Source organism: Leptodactylus fuscus, chromosome 2 (genome assembly GCF_031893055.1).
Source record: "Leptodactylus fuscus isolate aLepFus1 chromosome 2, aLepFus1.hap2, whole genome shotgun sequence".
In the NCBI taxonomy this organism is placed as follows: domain Eukaryota; kingdom Metazoa; phylum Chordata; class Amphibia; order Anura; family Leptodactylidae; genus Leptodactylus; species Leptodactylus fuscus.
The window spans coordinates 98,780,228-98,800,747 of NC_134266.1; positions in this window are offsets into that span (position 1 = coordinate 98,780,228).

Sequence of the window (20,520 nt, forward strand, 5' to 3'; positions counted from 1 at the left end):
TGACTGGGAATTCAAAGAATATATTGGGGTTACAAATACCCTCATTTCTTGCTACTGGTATATAGTGCCATTGTCTGACTGGGAATTCAAAGAATATATTGGGGTTATAAATACCCTCATTTCTTGCTACTGCCATATAGTGCCAGTTTCTGACTGGTAATTCAAAGAATATATTGGGGTTATAAATACCCTCATTTCTTGCTACTGGTATATAGTGCCATTGTCTGACTGGGAATTCAAAGAATATATTGGGGTTACAAATACCCTCATTTCTTGCTACTGCCATATAGTGCCAGTTTCTGACTGGTAATTCAAAGAATATATTGGGGTTATAAATACCCTCATTTCTTGCTACTGGTATATAGTGCCATTGTCTGACTGGGAATTCAAAGAATATATTGGGGTTATAAATACCCTCATTTCTTGCTACTGCCATATAGTGCCAGTTTCTGACTGGTAATTCAAAGAATATATTGGGGTTATAAATACCCTCATTTCTTGCTACTGGTATATAGTGCCATTGTCTGACTGGGAATTCAAAGAATATATTGGGGTTACAAATACCCTCATTTCTTGCTACTGCCATATAGTGCCAGTTTCTGACTGGTAATTCAAAGAATATATTGGGGTTACGTGCACCCACAATTTTTGCTACTGGTATATAGTGCCATTGTCTGACTGGGAATTCAAAGAATATATTGGGGTTACAAATACCCTCATTTCTTGCTACTGGTATATAGTGCCATTGTCTGACTGGGAATTCAAAGAATATATTGGGGTTACAAATACCCTCATTTCTTGCTACTGCCATATAGTGCCAGTTTCTGACTGGTAATTCAAAGAATATATTGGGGTTATAAATACCCTCATTTCTTGCTACTGGTATATAGTGCCATTGTCTGACTGGGAATTCAAAGAATATATTGGGGTTACAAATACCCTCATTTCTTGCTACTGCCATATAGTGCCAGTTTCTGACTGGTAATTCAAAGAATATATTGGGGTTACGTGCACCCACAATTTTTGCTACTGGTATATAGTGCCATTGTCTGACTGGGAATTCAAAGAATATATTGGAGTTACAAATACCCTCATTTCTTGCTACTGGTATATAGTGCCATTGTCTGACTGGGAATTCAAAGAATATATTGGGGTTACAAATACCCTCATTTCTTGCTACTGGTATATAGTGCCATTGTCTGACTGGGAATTCAAAGAATATATTGGGGTTACAAATACCCTCATTTCTTGCTACTGCCATATAGTGCCAGTTTCTGACTGGTAATTCAAAGAATATATTGGGGTTACGTGCACCCACAATTTTTGCTACTGGTATATAGTGCCATTGTCTGACTGGGAATTCAAAGAATATATTGGGGTTACAAATACCCTCATTTCTTGCTACTGGTATATAGTGCCATTGTCTGACTGGGAATTCAAAGAATATATTGGGGTTACAAATACCCTCATTTCTTGCTACTGGTATATAGTGCCATTGTCTGACTGGGAATTCAAAGAATATATTGGGGTTATAAATACCCTCATTTCTTGCTACTGCCATATAGTGCCAGTTTCTGACTGGTAATTCAAAGAATATATTGGGGTTATAAATACCCTCATTTCTTGCTACTGGTATATAGTGCCATTGTCTGACTGGGAATTCAAAGAATATATTGGGGTTACAAATACCCTCATTTCTTGCTACTGCCATATAGTGCCAGTTTCTGACTGGTAATTCAAAGAATATATTGGGGTTACAAATACCCTCATTTCTTGCTACTGCCATATAGTGCCAGTTTCTGACTGGTAATTCAAAGAATATATTGGGGTTACGTGCACCCACAATTTTTGCTACTGGTATATAGTGCCATTGTCTGACTGGTAATTCAAAGAATATATTGGGGTTATAAATACCCTCATTTCTTGCTACTGGTATATAGTGCCATTGTCTGACTGGGAATTCAAAGAATATATTGGGGTTATAAATACCCTCATTTCTTGCTACTGGTATATAGTGCCATTGTCTGACTGGGAATTCAAAGAATATATTGGGGTTACAAATACCCTCATTTCTTGCTACTGCCATATAGTGCCAGTTTCTGACTGGTAATTCAAAGAATATATTGGGGTTACGTGCACCCACAATTTTTGCTACTGGTATATAGTGCCATTGTCTGACTGGGAATTCAAAGAATATATTGGAGTTACAAATACCCTCATTTCTTGCTACTGGTATATAGTGCCATTGTCTGACTGGGAATTCAAAGAATATATTCGGGTTACAAATACCCTCATTTCTTGCTACTGGTATATAGTGCCATTGTCTGACTGGGAATTCAAAGAATATATTGGGGTTATAAATACCCTCATTTCTTGCTACTGCCATATAGTGCCAGTTTCTGACTGGTAATTCAAAGAATATATTGGGGTTACGTGCACCCACAATTTTTGCTACTGGTATATAGTGCCATTGTCTGACTGGGAATTCAAAGAATATATTGGGGTTACAAATACCCTCATTTCTTGCTACTGGTATATAGTGCCATTGTCTGACTGGGAATTCAAAGAATATATTGGGGTTACAAATACCCTCATTTCTTGCTACTGGTATATAGTGCCATTGTCTGACTGGGAAGTCAAAGAATATATTGGGGTTATAAATACCCTCATTTCTTGCTACTGCCATATAGTGCCAGTTTCTGACTGGTAATTCAAAGAATATATTGGGGTTATAAATACCCTCATTTCTTGCTACTGGTATATAGTGCCATTGTCTGACTGGGAATTCAAAGAATATATTGGGGTTACGTGCACCCACAATTTTTGCTACTGATATATAGTGCCAATTTCTAACTGGGAATTCAAAATGTGCAAGGCTCCCGGAAAGGGACGTGGACGAGGCCGTGGGCGAGGTCGGGGGAATGGTTCTGGGGAGCAAGGTAGCAGTGAAGTCACAGGGCGTCCCGTGCCTACTCCTGTGGGGCAGCAAGCATTGCGCCACTCCACAGTGCTAGGGTTGCTTGCCACATTAACTAAACTGCAGGGTACAAACCTTAGTAGGCCCGAGAACCAGGAACAGGTCTTGCAATGGCTGTCAGAGAACGCTTACAGCACATTGTCCAGCAGCCAGTCAGACTCTGCCTCCTCTCCTCCTATTACCCAACAGTCTTGTCCTCCTTCCTCCCAAAATTCCCAAGCTTCACAGAACAATAACCCCAACTGTCCCTGCTCCCCAGAGCTGTTCTCCGCTCCTTTCATTGTCCCTCAACCTGCCTCTCCACGTCACGATTCCACGAACCTAACAGAGGAGCATCTGTGTCCAGATGCTCAAACACTAGAGTCTCCTCCATCTCCGTTCGATTTGGTGGTGGATGACCAGCAACCCACCCTCATCGACGGTGATGTGACGCAGTTGCCGTCAGGGCATCCAGTTGACCGGCGCATTGTGCGGGAGGAGGAGATGAGACAGGAGTTGGAAGAGGAAGTGGTGGATGATGAGGACACTGACCCGACCTGGACAGGGGGGATGTCAAGCGGGGAAAGTAGTGTGGATGTTGAGGCAGGTGCAGCACCAAAAAGGGTAGCTAGAGGCAGAGGCAGAGGTCAGCAGCTTAGGCGAAGCCAGGCCACACCCAGAATCTCCCAAGATGTTCCAGTTCGTACCCAGCCCCGAAAAACACCCACCTCGAGGGCACGTTTCTCGAAGGTGTGGAGTTTTTTCAAGGAATGCGCCGAGGACAGATATAGTGTTGTCTGCACAATTTGCCTCTCGAAATTGATTAGGGGCTCTGAGAAGAGCAACCTGTCCACCACTTCAATGCGCCGTCATTTGGAATCCAAGCACTGGAATCAGTGGCAGGCAGCAACGGCAGGACAAAGGCCGCCTGCCGTTCACGCCACTGCCACTGCCTCTGCCTCTGCCTCTGCCACTGCCACTGCTGACTGTGCTGGCGATGCACTCCAGAGGACAAGCCAGGACACCACTTCATCTGCCTCCGCCACTTTGTTGACTTCTCCCTCATCCTCCCCTGTTCCTGTCTTATCTCCTTCTCCTGCACCATCAAAGGCACCATCAGGCGCTTCTTTACAACAACCCACCATCTCTCAGACATTGGAGCGGCGGCAGAAATACACTGCTAACCACCCACACGCGCAAGCCTTGAACGCCAACATCGCTAAACTGCTGGCCCAGGAGATGTTGGCGTTCCGGCTTGTTGAAACTCCCGCCTTCCTGGACCTGATGGCAACTGCGGCACCTCGCTATGCCGTCCCTAGCCGTCACTACTTCTCCCGGTGTGCCGTCCCCGCCTTGCACCAGCACGTGTCACTCAACATCAGGCGGGCCCTTAGTTCCGCGCTTTGCACAAAGGTCCACTTGACCACCGACGCGTGGACAAGTGCATGCGGACAGGGACGCTACATTTCACTGACGGCACACTGGGTGAATGTAGTTGAGGCTGGGACTGCTTCCCAAACTGGCCCAGTGTACCTCGTCTCCCCGCCTAACATTCCTGGCAGGGACACGAGAAGAACACCCCCCTCCTCCTCCTCCTCCGCCACCGCCTCCTCCTCCGCCACCGCCTCCTCCTCCGCTGTTAGATTGACCCCAGCTACGAGTTGGAAACGTTGCAGCACTGGCGTTGGTAGACGTCAGCAGGCTGTGCTGAAGCTGATCAGCTTGGGGGACAGACAGCACACTGCCTCCGAGGTGAGGGATGCCCTCCTCGATGAGACGGCAATATGGTTTGAGCCGCTGCACCTGGGCCCAGGCATGGTCGTTTGTGATAACGGCCGGAACCTGGTAGCAGCTCTGGAGCTTGCCGGACTCCAACATGTTCCATGCCTGGCCCACGTCTTCAACCTAGTGGTGCAACGTTTCCTAAAGAGCTACCCCAATGTTCCAGAGCTACTGGTGAAAGTGCGGCGCATGTGCGCCCACTTTCGCAAGTCGACAGTAGCCGCTGCTAGCTTAAAATCTCTCCAGCAACGCCTGCATGTGCCACAACACCGGCTTTTGTGCGACGTCCCCACACGCTGGAACTCAACGTTTCAGATGTTGAATAGAGTGGTTGAGCAGCAGAGACCTTTGATGGAATACCAGCTACAAAACCCTAGGGTGCCACAAAGTCAGCTGCCTCAGTTTCACATCCATGAGTGGCCATGGATGAGAGACCTTTGTGACATCCTACGGGTCTTTGAGGAGTCCACAAGGAGGGTGAGCTCTGAGGATGCGATGGTGAGCCTTACAATCCCGCTCTTGTGTGTTCTGAGAGAATCCCTGATTGACATCAGGGATAACTCAGATCACACAGAGGAGTTAGGGATAGCATACGATCCGTCACAGCTGGAGAGTAGGTCCACACATCTGTCCGCTTCACTGCGTTTAATGGAGGAGGAGGAGGAGGAGGAGGAGGAGGAGGAAGAAGAGTTGTCCGATGATGTGATGGTGATACAGGAGGCTTCCGGGCAACTTCGAATCGTCCCATTGTTGCAGCGCGGATGGGTAGACATGGAGGATGAGGAGGAAATGGAGATTGAACTTTCCGGTGGGGCCAGAGGAGTCATGCCAACTAACACTGTGGCAGACATGGCTGAGTTCATGTTGGGGTGCTTTACAACCGACAAGCGTATTGTCAAAATCATGGAGGACAACCAGTACTGGATCTTTGCTATCCTTGACCCCCGGTATAAAAACAACATCTCGTCTTTTATTCCGGTAGAGGGGAGGGCCAATCGCATCAATGCTTGCCACAGGCAATTGGTGCAGAATATGATGGAGATGTTTCCAGCATGTGACGTTGGCGGCAGGGAGGGCAGTTCCTCCAGTAGGCAACCAAGTTCTCACCGGTCCACACAAACGAGGGGCACACTGTCTAAGGTCTGGGACACCTTGATGGCACCCCCTCGCCAAAGTGCCGCCACGGAGGGTCCTAGTGTCACCAGGCGTGAGAAGTATAGGCGCATGTTGCGGGAATACCTTTCTGACCACAGCCCTGTCCTCTCCAACCCCTCTGCGCCCTACACGTATTGGGTGTCGAAGTTGGACCTGTGGCTTGAACTTGCCCTATATGCCTTGGAGGTGCTGTCCTGTCCTGCCGCCAGCGTCCTATCTGAGAGGGTGTTCAGTGCAGCCGGTGGCAGCATCACTGACAAGCGCACCCGTCTGTCAGCTGAGAGTGCCGACCGGCTCACTTTGATAAAAATGAACCACCACTGGATAGAGCCTTCATTTTTGTGCCCACCTGTGTAAAGCACCCCAACATGAAACTCCATGTCTGTACTCAACCTCTCCAATTCCTCCGCATCCTCATACTCATCCACCATAAGCGTTGCACAATTCTGCTAATACTAGGCTCCCTCCACCCTGATTTCCCCCAACTCTGCTGGTTAGAGGCTCCCTCCACCCTGATTTCCCCCAACTCTGCTGGTTAGAGGCTCCCTCCACCCTGATTTCCACCAACTCTGCTGGTTAGAGGCTCCCTCCACCCTGCTTTCCCACAACTCTGCTGGTTAGAGGCTCCCTCCACCCTGCTTTCCCACAACTCTGCTGGTTAGAGGCTCCCTCCACCCTGATTTCCACCAACTCTGCTGGTTAGAGGCTCCCTCCACCCTGCTTTCCCACAACTCTGCTGGTTAGAGGCTCCCTCCACCCTGATTTCCACCAACTCTGCTGGTTAGAGGCTCCCTCCACCATGAATTGGTCCAAACTGGGCTGTTTAGTGGCTCCCTCCACCATGAATTGGTCCAAACTGGGGTTTTTAGAGGCTCCCTCCACCATGAATTGGTCCAAACTGGGCTGTTTAGAGGCTCCCTCCACCATGAATTGGTCCAAACTGGGGTTTTTAGAGGCTCCCTCCACCATGAATTGGTCCAAACTGGGCTGGTTAGAGGCTCCCTCCACCATGAATTTGCCCAAACTGGTCTGTTTAGAGGCTCCCTCCACCATGAACTTGCCCAAACTGGCCTGTTTAGAGGCTCCCTCCACCATGAATTGGTCCAAACTGGGGTTTTTAGAGGCTCTCTCCACCATGAATTGGTCCAAACTGGGCTGTTTGGAGGCTCCCTCCATCATGAATTGGTCCAAACTGGGGTTTTTAGAGGCTCCCTCCACCATGAATTGGTCCAAACTGGGCTGGTTAGAGGCTCCCTCCACCATGAATTTGCCCAAACTGGGCTATTTAGAGGCTCCCTCCACCATGAATTGGTCCAAACTGGGGTTTTTAGAGGCTCCCTCCACCATGAATTGGTCCAAACTGGGGTTTTTAGAGGCTCCCTCCACCATGAATTGATCCAAACTGGGGTTTTTAGAGGCTCCCTCCACCATGAATTTGCCCAAACTGGGCTGTTTAGAGGCTCCCTCCACCATGAATTTGCCCAAACTGAGCTGTTTAGAGGCTCCCTCCACCATGAATTGGTCCAAACTGGGGTTTTTAGAGGCTCCCTCCACCATGAATTGGTCCAAACTGGGGGTTTTTAGAGGCTCCCTCCACCATGAATTTGCCCAAACTGGGCTGTTTAGAGGCTCCCTCCATCATGAATTGGTCCAAACTGGGGTTTTTAGAGGCTCCCTCCACCATGATTTGGTCCAAACTGGGGTTTTTAGAGGCTCCCTCCACCATGAATTTGCCCAAACTGGGCTGTTTAGAGGCTCCCTCCACCATGAATTTGCCCAAACTGGGCTGTTTAGAGGCTCCCTCCACCATGAATTGGTCCAAACTGGGGTTTTTAGAGGCTCCCTCCACCATGAATTGGTCCAAACTGGGGGTTTTTAGAGGCTCCCTCCACCATGAATTTGCCCAAACTGGGCTGTTTAGAGGCTCCCTCCACCATGAATTGGTCCAAACTGGGGTTTTTAGAGGCTCCCTCCACCATGAATTTGCCCAAACTGGGCTGTTTAGAGGCTCCCTCCACCATGAATTTGCCCAAACTGAGCTGTTTAGAGGCTCCCTCCACCATGAATTGGTCCAAACTGGGGTTTTTAGAGGCTCCCTCCACCATGAATTGGTCCAAACTGGGGGTTTTTAGAGGCTCCCTCCACCATGAATTTGCCCAAACTGGGCTGTTTAGAGGCTCCCTCCATCATGAATTGGTCCAAACTGGGGTTTTTAGAGGCTCCCTCCACCATGAATTGGTCCAAACTGGGGTTTTTAGAGGCTCCCTCCACCATGAATTGGTCCAAACTGGGGGTTTTAGAGGCTCCCTCCACCATGAATTTGCCCAAACTGGGCTGTTTAGAGGCTCCCTCCACCATGAATTGGTCCAAACTGGGCTGTTTAGAGGCTCCCTCCACCATGAATTGGTCCAAACTGGGGTTTTTAGAGGCTCCCTCCACCATGAATTGGTCCAAACTGGGGGGTTTTTAGAGGCTCCCTCCACCATGAATTTGCCCAAACTGGGCTGTTTAGAGGCTCCCTCCATCATGAATTGGTCCAAACTGGGGTTTTTAGAGGCTCCCTCCACCATGAATTGGTCCAAACTGGGGTTTTTAGAGGCTCCCTCCACCATGAATTGGTCCAAACTGGGGTTTTTAGAGGCTCCCTCCACCATGAATTTGCCCAAACTGGGCTGGTTAGAGGCTCCCTCCACCATGAATTGGTCCAAACTGGGGTTTTTAGAGGCTCCCTCCACCATGAATTTGCCCAAACTGAGCTGTTTAGAGGCTCCCTCCACCATGAATTGGTCCAAACTGGGGTTTTTAGAGGCTCCCTCCACCATGAATTGGTCCAAACTGGGCTTTTTAGAGGCTCCCTCCACCATGAATTGGTCCAAACTGGGCTGTTTAGAGGCTCCCTCCATCATGAATTGGTCCAAACTAGGGTTTTTAGAGGCTCCCTCCACCATGAATTGGTCCAAACTGGGGTTTTTACAGGCTCCCTCCACCATGAATTGGTCCAAACTGGGGTTTTTAGAGGCTCCCTCCACCATGAATTTGCCCAAACTGGGCTGTTTAGAGGCTCCCTCCACCATGAATTTGCCCAAACTGAGCTGTTTAGAGGCTCCCTCCACCATGAATTGGTCCAAACTGGGGTTTTTAGAGGCTCCCTCCACCATGAATTGGTCCAAACTGGGGGTTTTTAGAGGCTCCCTCCACCATGAATTTGCCCAAACTGGGCTGTTTAGAGGCTCCCTCCACCATGAATTGGTCCAAACTGGGGTTTTTAGAGGCTCCCTCCACCATGAATTGGTCCAAACTGGGGGTTTTTAGAGGCTCCCTCCACCATGAATTTGCCCAAACTGGGCTGTTTAGAGGCTCCCTCCACCATGAATTGGTCCAAACTGGGGTTTTTAGAGGCTCCCTCCACCATGAATTTGCCCAAACTGGGCTGTTTAGAGGCTCCCTCCACCATGAATTTGCCCAAACTGGGCTGTTTAGAGGCTCCCTCCACCATGAATTGGTCCAAACTGGGGTTTTTAGAGGCTCCCTCCACCATGAATTTGCCCAAACTCTGCTGGTTAGAGGCTCAATCCACCCTGATTTTCAAAACAAATGTTGGTGCCAACCTCAACTTACTACAAGGGCCAAATTCACTGCTGGTGACAAGCTCTCCTCACTGCAAGTGCCAAATACACATGTTTCAAGGTGTTTTCCTACTGTCAGAGAGGTGGTATTGAGTGTGTAAAGTGTGTAGTTGTTAGGCTGTGATGTTGGGGTAATAGAGGGTCTTTGGTGTGTTAGATGCCCCCAGACATGCTTCCCCTGCTGTCCCAGTGTCATTCCAGAGGTGTTGGCATCATTTCCTGGGTTGTCATAGTGGACTTGGTGACCCTCCAGACACGGATTTGGGTTTCCCCCTTAACGAGTATCTGTTCCCCATAGACTATAATGGGGTTCGAAACCTGTTCGAACACACAAACATTGAGCGGCTGTTCGAATCGAATTTCGAACCTCGAACATTTTAGTGTTCGCTCATCTCTACCCATAGGTATAATTGTAACATAAAGTACGCGGAAGAGAACTCAGCGAAATTTCTGTTTAAAGTGCTGTGGGAAGAACCGCAATGTGTTGCCGCTGAGGATTTTCCCGCGTCACTTTATAGCTGCAGGTCGCACCATGGGGCCTTAGCCTAAAATATGGTTACCTCAGACTATAATAGGGTCCACCAAGTTTCCACCTGAAAAATGCGGAAAGAAAAGTTCAGTTTGCAGGACTTTTCTCTCTGCTTTTTTAACCCCTTAGCGACCCTTGACGTAACTGTACGTCATGGGTCGCATGGGGATGTATGGAGCGAGCTCACACGCTGAGCTCGCTCCATACACGGCAGATGCCGGCTGTATCATACAGCCAGGACCTGCCACTAACAGCAGCGGTCGGTGCCCGAGCCGATCGCTGCTGTTAACCCTTTACACACTGCGGTCAAACGTGACCGCAGTGTGTAAACGGCGCCGGCGGCATGGGCGCCGCCATGTTTCGCCGATCACCGCCCTCCTGAACGTCACAAGAGGGCGGTGATCGGTTGCTATGACAGCCGGAAGCCTATTGAAGGCTTCCAGGCTTGTCTCTGCCCGAGATCTATTAGACGATGCCAGAGGCATCGTCTAATACAAGTGCTGGGATTCTGCTATTCACTGCAGTACTGTAGTATTGCAGTGAATAGTATGAGCGATCAGACTCCCTAGGTTTCAAGGTACCTAAGGGGTCTGATCATAAATGTAACAGAAGAAAAAAAAAAGTTTTTAAAAGTATTAAAAAAATAAAAAAAATATAAAAGTTCAAATCACCCCCCTTTCCCTAGATTAGCTATAAAAGTAATTAAAGAACATTAAACATAAACATATTAGGTATCCCCGCGCTCCAAAATGCCCGAACTATTAGAATATTAAAACATTTATCCCGTACTGCGAACGGCGTAGCGGCAAAAAAAATAAAAACAGCCAAAAAGCGTTTTTTTCAACACTTTGCCTCCTATAAAAAATTGAATAAAAAGTGATCAAACCATCAGATCTTTCCCCAAATGGTATCAATAGAAACGTCATCTTGTCCCGCATAAAAAGACACCACAACCAGCTCCATAAATGGAAATATGAAAAAGTTACAGGTGTTAGAACATGATGACACAATTTTTTTTTTTTCTATTTTGCAAAGTTTATCATTTTTTTAAAAGTATCAAAACATTTCAAATACTATATAAATTTGGTATCACCGCGTTCGTACTGACACGTAGAACACAGGTAACATGTCATTTGTACCAAACAGTGAACACTGTAAAAATTAAACCCATAAGAAAATGGCGCAAATGCATTTTTTCTCCAATTGCACCTCATTCTGAATTTTTTTCCAGCTTCACAGTACATTGCACAGCATATTGAATGGTGCCATTACAAAGTACAATTTGTCCCGCAAACAATAAGCCATCATGTGACTCTGTGAACTGAAAAATGAAAAAGTTATGGCTCTTGAAATGTGAGGAGGGAAAAACGAAAATGCGAAACCAAAAAATGGCCTGGTCCTTAAGGGGTTAAAGTTGATTCAAAGACGGAAACCCTGAACGTAGAGCAAACGCAGGTGTGAACCCAGTCTTACTAGTTATTTACACGTTTTCATTTACATTTTCTGTCCACATGTTCCGTGCTGACACCGCACGGAAAGCACACGGACCCCATTATAGTCTATAGCTTTCACTGCACACCGCTTGCTAATGCGTTCAGTAGTTTGGATTACTGAACGCAGATGTAAACCAGGCCTGAGTGTGTAGGTATATAGTGTGTACAATCCCATCCACCCATTGCATAAAAATACACGCTGCGGACACACTGCAATTTCTAAAACTGTTGTGGTTTTGGAAATCGCAGCATGTCACTTATAATCTACAGACTCACTGGTGGTTTTCCTATAGGTGTAAACGAAGCAGAAAGTCTTCAGAGGAAACCTCCGTGGAGTTTCTGCAATAAGCGCTGTGGGAAAAACTGATGCATTGCCGCCGGGGTTTTTTCCTACAGCGCTTTTTGCTGCGGCTTGCTACATGCGGACTTATCCTTATAGTGTGATGCTCAGTATATTGAGATGATAAGGATGAGGCCCAACAGTGAGATGCAGCTAAAAAACACTGTGGAAAAAAATAGTGCTGAATCTCAATGTATTTTTTCCACAGTGTTTTTCATTGAGCTTTTGATGCATTTTTCCTGTACTTTCTCAGCTGAAAGTACCCGGCCATGTTTTTAGAAGTGCACACATTTTAGAGTTTGCGGCTGTTCCACATCTTTTTTTCCTGCTATGTGTGGATAAGGTAAATGTGATTAAATTTCATTCTTTTTGCTGGTTCTGTAAAACACTTTTTTTTTTCTGTAGTAGCCGAAGACGTGTTTCTGCAATGTAAGGTTTCAGGTATTTATGGCCTATCCTGAGTATAGGCCATAAAAAGTTTAACCCTGGACAAACCCTTTAATATGCCCCACACATTTTAACGTCCCCCTTCCGTACAGGATGTTCACCCCATTACTGCTCCCACACAATATAATGGCCCCGTCACTGTTCCCCAAACATTATGGGGGACCAGTAAAGTGGCCACTGTATGGGGGGACCAGTGAAGAGGACATAAAATATTTGGCTCTGACAACCCCTTAAAAGAGTTTGTCTATAAACTGGAGTGATCACTGTGGTAGTCGCCAGGGAGGTGTAAAAATAAAATAAAAAACATAAAAAAAGCATTCTCACCTGTCCTCAGCACCCCGATGTCCCCCGCCTGTGTCTGTTCGGACTCATGGCCTCATTTCTGGAAACCCTGTACCTAATTGTTCTCAGTGGTCACATGAGGTGCAGGACTGCCAGCAAGGAGGTGCCAGCACAAGACTGAATAGACACTACCGGCGGACAACGGAGCGCTGAGGACAGATAAGTATTCTTTTTTATTTATTTGTTTTTTATTTTACACCTCCTGCCCACCACATGGGTTGATCCAATTCCTGGACAACCACTTTAAAAGATTTATCCATGTTTCTAATATTGGTGGCCTGTCCTTAGGATAGGACGTCAATATTACATCTGTGATGATACAACAGCCAGGACCTCTGTAGATCAGCTTTTCCAGGACACTTCAGCTACGGGTAATGGTAACATTTCTAGAAGCCATGTTGTTCACTTGCCATACAATGTGTAGCAGTAGGTTTAGGTAGTAGTGCACATGGTATAGTGCGTGAGCAGCATGGCTCTCGACATGTTATTACCTATAGCCGTCGTGTCTCGGTACTGCTGATCTGCAGGGTCCTGGCAGTGGGCCCCTAGAAGCAATTCCACTGGTGGGCCCTGGACACCCCAGTCCGACCCTGCAAACATTCATTACACACCTCTGTTTATATAAGGCACCGGAAGGTGCTAGAACAGTTTTGGTTCTTAAAAGCGTTGCCTGGGATAAAACGATACTTTTACCCTAAGGTAAACACTCTCTCCGTGCCTAACTTCTAACTAACTAACTAACATTTTACCAAAAATGTATTTGATGTCTGCCGACCTCCTACGCCTGCGCAATATAGTGGGAGTGCCGGGTTGTTGGCACTCATTGCGCAGGCGCTGGAAGACTGCAAGAGAAGAAGGAGCCAGATGCACAGAAGGAAGGGATTTCATCTGCCCAGAAGATCCAGACAGGAAGACAGGTAAATATGATGTGGGGGGCTGAGTTAGTTAGTTAGTCAGGGCTAGTAGAGGGCGGGATAGCAGGGGAAACAGGGAGAGTCTGTGAGGGAGTGACAGAGGGAGGGGGAGTGAGTGAAAGGGGGATGTAGTGTGAGTGAGCTCTGAGCAAAGAGTAATGCATTATGGTAGCTGTAGGATAAACTATGAGGAAGCTACACCTTATAAACAAATGCTTTAGATTCCAGGAGCTCCCAGAGAAACACAGAAATCTCTCAGAACACTGCTAAATCTATTTAGGTGCACTTATTAAACTATTAATTTCTATAATTGACATTTTTTGCCTGTCTGTCTGATTCTGAACATGTGCCCCCTGTCCTGACCTATTGTCTAGATTACTATAATGTAAGAATCCTAGTCTTCCTGATTTCAACCTGTCTCCTGGTCATGTCCTTGCATGTCCTTTTTGGTGCCATGTGCTGGTGTCTCTTGACAGTTTGAGTCAGATGTCACTGAACTGAAACTACTCCTAAAGGTTCCACCTTGGTAAGTTATGTCACATGAAATACAGTTCCCTCACCAGGGGTTAACGGGTAAATAGCAGGAAACCTCTTTGACAGTGCCCGTAGGAGTCCACAACTGTTGCATTACATACAGATAAAGCTTGCTAGGAAAAAGGTAAAAATGAAGAATGCAAGTCATATAATGACCAGATACAGTGCTACTTCTTATGTGCATGCATATACCTTAGCAGAGACCTAGGCAATGTCCGGCCCACGGGCCACATCCGGCCCTCTGACTGCTTCTATTCGGCCCGAATAGCTAGTTGAAGTTTTTTCAAGGACCTGTGATGATGTCATCACAGCCTATCACCAGGATAGACTATGACTCGTTAGTGGTCGGAGCCACACGGGACAGTGTGCTTTCTGCAAGCTGCCGGCAATGGAGGCTACCTGGATGATAAAAGAGAGAAGAGACATCATGTGTGAGCAAGAGGGAGGACTAGGGGCAGATGTAGGGGGGCAATTAAACTGAATGCACATGGAGAGGGGGACATTAAACTACTAGGGGGCAGATGTTCAAGGACCTGTGATGATGTCAGCACAGCCTATCACCAGGATAGGCTATGACTCGTTAGTGGGTGGAGCCACACGGGACTGTGTACTTGATGCAAGCTGCCAGCAATGAGAGCTGCTGGATAATAAAGAGAGAGGAGACAGCATGTGTGAGCAAGAGGGGGGAACTAGGGGCAGATGTAGGGGGCAGTTAAACTTAAAGGGGTTGTCACATCACAAGGATCCTATCTATACTGCTTGTTAATGTGTATGTAAGACTTTTACTAAATACACTGCTTCAGCAAAACTGCTTTGTTTGTCCACTATTTTACTTTATTCAATTCATTGTTGACACAGCCCTTGACTTATCTGCTCAAAAGTCAAGTGATGTATCTGCTGCTCTCAGGGGGGGGAGGGAGGAGGGGCTAAGTGCACGGGAGCGAGCCTGTGTTTCTAGCTATTTCTGTGTCTGCACCACGTGACCTAGATTCCTGCTCTCAGGGGAGAGGAGCTGCTTTCATTTCTGAACTCGTCTTCTTTTCTCCCAGTTATCAGGCTAGCTAATTCAATTGTGTTCATTATGGCAGAGACAGCCAGTCTCTGTATGTAACACAGAATGGAGTTGCTCCTGCCTGTACTTCATAGTCCAATATTGTGCATATAGTGTTGTTTGAGGACCTTTGATGACATCACAGGCTCTTCAGCCGCCTCATAGGATCACGCTATATGGTGGGCAGAGCTAAACATTAATTCGAGGCGGAGCTAAACGGCAGGTTGCATATGAAACCCCATCCACCAAATGACGCAAGAAACCAGGAAGAAAGAAGATTTTACAGCAGTGAAGACTGGTGAGTGTGTGACGTGGGAATACCCCTTTAATGCACAGGGGGGCATTAAACTAGGGGGCAGATGGAGGGTGACATTAAACTGGGGCAGCTGGAGGAGGATATTAAACCATGGAGGTAGCCTCCAGCTGCCCCAGTTTAATGTCCCCTCTAGTGTCTGCTAGTTTATACTGGGGCACCAGGAGAGAGACTTAATACTGTGGGAAATTTGGAGGGAAACGTCATAATGTGGGGGTGTATAATGTTAGGATGACTGTAGGAGGATTTTACTTTGTGGGACACATGGAAAAAATGATTGAGAATGGGCGGAGTCAGTGGAGAAGTGGGTGGAGCTAAATTTGCTGCTGTTCGCATGGCCCTCTAGAACCGTTACAATTTCTCATGTGGCCCCATGGGAAAATTAATTGCCCAACCCTGCCGTAGCAGCTTATCTGGAAAATTCATAATAAAGAACATGTAAGTATGAGGTTTTGGGAAGATATGCTAGTACATGAATCATGGTGAAAACATACCATTGCCTTACCTGCTGCTACCAGCTGGTTATACCAGGTCATATATTTATGCCCAATTCCTCTTTTAGGCTAAGGCCCTATATTGCAGAACGCAGCTAAAAATCACTGTGGAAAAAACACAGTGGAAACACATTTTTTATTGCATTTTTGGTGAGTTTTTCTCTTTGGATTTTTTTCCCCTTGTAAGGCTGGGCCCCACATTGTGTTTTGGCCTGTGGTGGAGACACAGTAGCAAAAAACACAACATATTACAGTGCCAGTGTATGGGATTCTGGCATTTTCGCTGTGATTTCAAAAATCGTTGCTTTTTCATAACTCACAGCCTATGAATTATACCTAATAAGGACAGAAAGTGTGAAAAGCGCTGTGGAAAAAATGCTGTGCGTTTCTGCCATGGTCATTTCTGCAGGACTTTTTTGCTGCTGCTCACTACATGGATTCTTAGGGCCCCTTCACACGGTGTAAGCGCTCGGCTCATTCACACGGCTTTACGAGCGCTCCCATTGAAGTGAATGGGAAGTGTTTAGAAGCGCTTGAGCGTACGGCTCAGAATGAGCTGAGCGCTTACGCCGTGTGAAGGGGCCCTTAGCCTTGGACCCTAAAGGAAAACACAGGCATTTAACAGGTATAATTGACATGCTGTGATTTTCAAAAACACGTATATTTTTGAAAATGCAACTCTTCCGTAAAGTTTTTTTTTTTTTTTTCTGCAATGTGTGAATGAGATTAGCCAAGCCACTTAGCTGGTACTGTAAAGTGCTGTGTTTTTTCTGCTGCATTTCCGCAATGTGGGCCTTTAGCCTCAAAGGGGTTTTCCTATGAGCAGAACCCTATTTGGGGCTACATGGTGGCTCAGTGGTTAGCGTTGCAGCGCTGGAGTCCTGGTGTTCAAATCCCACCAAGGGCAAAAAAACATCTGTAAGGAGTTTGTATGTTCTCCCCGTGTTTGCAGGGATTTTTTTTTTTTTTTTATGTAGATCATGAGCCCCAGATATGGCTTGCAATGTACATTCTTTTTCCCTTTCAGTATGTCTTTTTTTTGGAATATGGGATGGAAATCCATGCAAACACGGGGAGAACATACAAACTCCTTGCGGATGGTTTTTTGCCCTTGGCGGTATTTGAACACCAGGACTCCAGCGCTGCAGTGCTAACCACTGAGCCACCGTGTGACCCCTGTGTTTGCATGGATTTTCATCCCATATTCCAAAGACATACTGATAAGGAAAAAAAATGTACATTGCGAGCTCTATGCGGGGTTTACAATCTACGTTAAAAAAAAAGAACCATATTTATAAATTTATAGACTATTAAAAGTTAAATATTTTTATAAATATAAATAATTCTAAATTTTGCAGAGCTTTAAAGATTTTCTCCAGACATCATAGTTGTCTTGATTAGAGATGAGCGAACAGTGTTCTATCGAACACATGTTCGATCGGATATCAGGGTGTTCGCCATGTTCGAATCGAATCGAACACCACGTGGTAAAGTGCGCCAAAATTCGATTCCCCTCCCACCTTCCCTGGCGCCTTTTTTGCACCAATAACAGCGCAGGGGAGGTGGGACAGGAACTACGACACTGGGGGCATTGAAAAAAATTGGAAAAAGTCATTGGCTGCCGAAATCAGGTGACCTCCATTTTAGACGAATAGTGGATTTCAAATCCGGGTCATATGAGAATGTGAACTTTGTGACTATGAGACAGGGATAGCTGTACAGGCAGGGATAGCTAGGGATAACCTTTATTTAGGGGGGAATGTTATTAAAAATAACTTTTTGGGGCTCTATCGGGTGTGTAATTGTGATTTTTGTGAGATAAACTTTTTCCCATAGGGATGCATTGGCCAGCGCTGATTGGCCGAATTCCGTACTCTGGCCAATCAGTGCTGGCCAATGCATTCTATTAGCTTGATGAAGCAGAGTGTGCACAAGGGTTCAAGCGCACCCTCGGCTCTGATGTAGGAGAGCCGAGGGTGCACTTGAACCCTTGTGCACCCTCAGCTCTGCTACATCAGAGCCGAGGGTGCGCTTGAACCCTTGTGCACACTCTGCTTCATCAAGCTAATAGAATGCATTGGCCAGCGCTGATTGGCCAATGTATTCTATTAGCCTGATGAAGTAGAGCTGAATGTGTGTGCTAAGCACACACATTCAGCTCTACTTCATCGGGCTAATAGAATGCATTGGCCAGCGCTGATTGGCCAGAGTACGGAACTCGACCAATCAGCGCTGGCTCTGCTGGAGGAGGCGGAGTCTAAGATCGCTCCACACCAGTCTCCATTCAGGTCCGACCTTAGACTCCGCCTCCTCCGGCAGAGCCAGCGCTGATTGGCCGAAGGCTGGCCAATGCATTCCTATGCGAATGCAGAGACTTAGCAGTGCTGAGTCAGTTTTGCTCAACTACACATCTGATGCACACTCGGCACTGCTACATCAGATGTAGCAATCTGATGTAGCAGAGCCGAGGGTGCACTAGAACCCCTGTGCAAACTCAGTTCACGCTAATAGAATGCATTGGCCAGCGCTGATTGGCCAATGCATTCTATTAGCCCGATGAAGTAGAGCTGAATGTGTGTGCTAAGCACACACATTCAGCACTGCTTCATCAAGCCAATACAATGCATTAGCCAGTGCTGATTGGCCAGAGTACGGAATTCGGCCAATCAGCGCTGGCTCTGCTGGAGGAGGCGGAGTCTAAGATCGCTCCACACCAGTCTCCATTCAGGTCCGACCTTAGACTCCGCCTCCTCCGGCAGAGCCAGCGCTGATTGGCCGAAGGCTGGCCAATGCATTCCTATGCGAATGCAGACTTAGCAGTGCTGAGTCAGTTTTGCTCAACTACACATCTGATGCACACTCGGCACTGCTACATCAGATGTAGCAATCTGATGTAGCAGAGCCGAGGGTGCACTAGAACCCCTGTGCAAACTCAGTTCACGCTAATAGAATGCATTGGCCAGCGCTGATTGGCCAATGCATTCTATTAGCCCGATGAAGTAGAGCTGAATGTGTGTGCTAAGCACACACATTCAGCACTGCTTCATCAAGCCAATACAATGCATTAGCCAGTGCTGATTGGCCAGAGTACGGAATTCGGCCAATCAGCGCTGGCCAATGCATTCTATTAGCCCGATGAAGTAGAGCTGAATGTGTGTGCTAAGCACACACATTCAGCACTGCTTCATCAAGCCAATACAATGCATTAGCCAGTGCTGATTGGCCAGAGTACGGAATTCGGCCAATCAGCGCTGGCTCTGCTGGAGGAGGCGGAGTCTAAGATCGCTCCACACCAGTCTCCATTCAGGTCCGACCTTAGACTCCGCCTCCTCCAGCAGAGCCAGCGCTGATTGGCCGAATTCCGTACTCTGGCCAATCAGCACTGGCTAATGCATTGTATTGGCTTGATGAAGCAGTGCTGAATGTGTGTGCTTAGCACACACATTCAGCTCTACTTCATCGGGCTAATAGAATGCATTGGCCAGCGCTGATTGGCCGAATTCCGTACTCTGGCCAATCAGCACTGGCTAATGCATTGTATTGGCTTGATGAAGCAGTGCTGAATGTGTGTGCTTAGCACACACATTCAGCTCTACTTCATCGGGCTAATAGAATGCATTGGCCAATCAGCGCTGGCCAATGCATTCTATTAGCGTGAACTGAGTTTGCACAGGGGTTCTAGTGCACCCTCGGCTCTGCTACATCAGATTGCTACATCTGATGTAGCAGTGCCGAGTGTGCATCAGATGTGTAGTTGAGCAAAACTGACTCAGCACTGCTAAGTCTGCATTCGCATAGGAATGCATTGGCCAGCCTTCGGCCAATCAGCGCTGGCTCTGCCGGAGGAGGCGGAGTCTAAGGTCGGACCTGAATGGAGACTGGTGTGGAGCGATCTTAGACTCCGCCTCCTCCAGCAGAGCCAGCGCTGATTGGCCGAATTCCGTACTCTGGCCAATCAGCACTGGCTAATGCATTGTATTGGCTTGATGAAGCAGTGTTGAATGTGTGTGCTTAGCACACACATTCAGCTCTACTTCATCGGGCTAATAGAATGCATTGGCCAGCGCTGATTGGCCGAATTCCGTACTCTGGCCAATCAGCACTGGCTAATGCATTGTATTGGCTTGATGAAGCAGTGCTGAATGTGTGTGCTTAGCACACACATTCAGCTCTACTTCATCGGGCTAATAGAATGCATTGGCCAATCAGCGCTGGCCAATGCATTCTATTAGCGTGAACTGAGTTTGCACAGGGGTTCTAGTGCACCCTCGGCTCTGCTACATCAGATTGCTACATCTGATGTAGCAGTGCCGAGTGTGCATCAGATGTGTAGTTGAGCAAAACTGACTCAGCACTGCTAAGTCTGCATTCGCATAGGAATGCATTGGCCAGCCTTCGGCCAATCAGCGCTGGCTCTGCCGGAGGAGGCGGAGTCTAAGGTCGGACCTGAATGGAGACTGGTGTGGAGCGATCTTAGACTCCGCCTCCTCCAGCAGAGCCAGCGCTGATTGGCCGAATTCCGTACTCTGGCCAATCAGCACTGG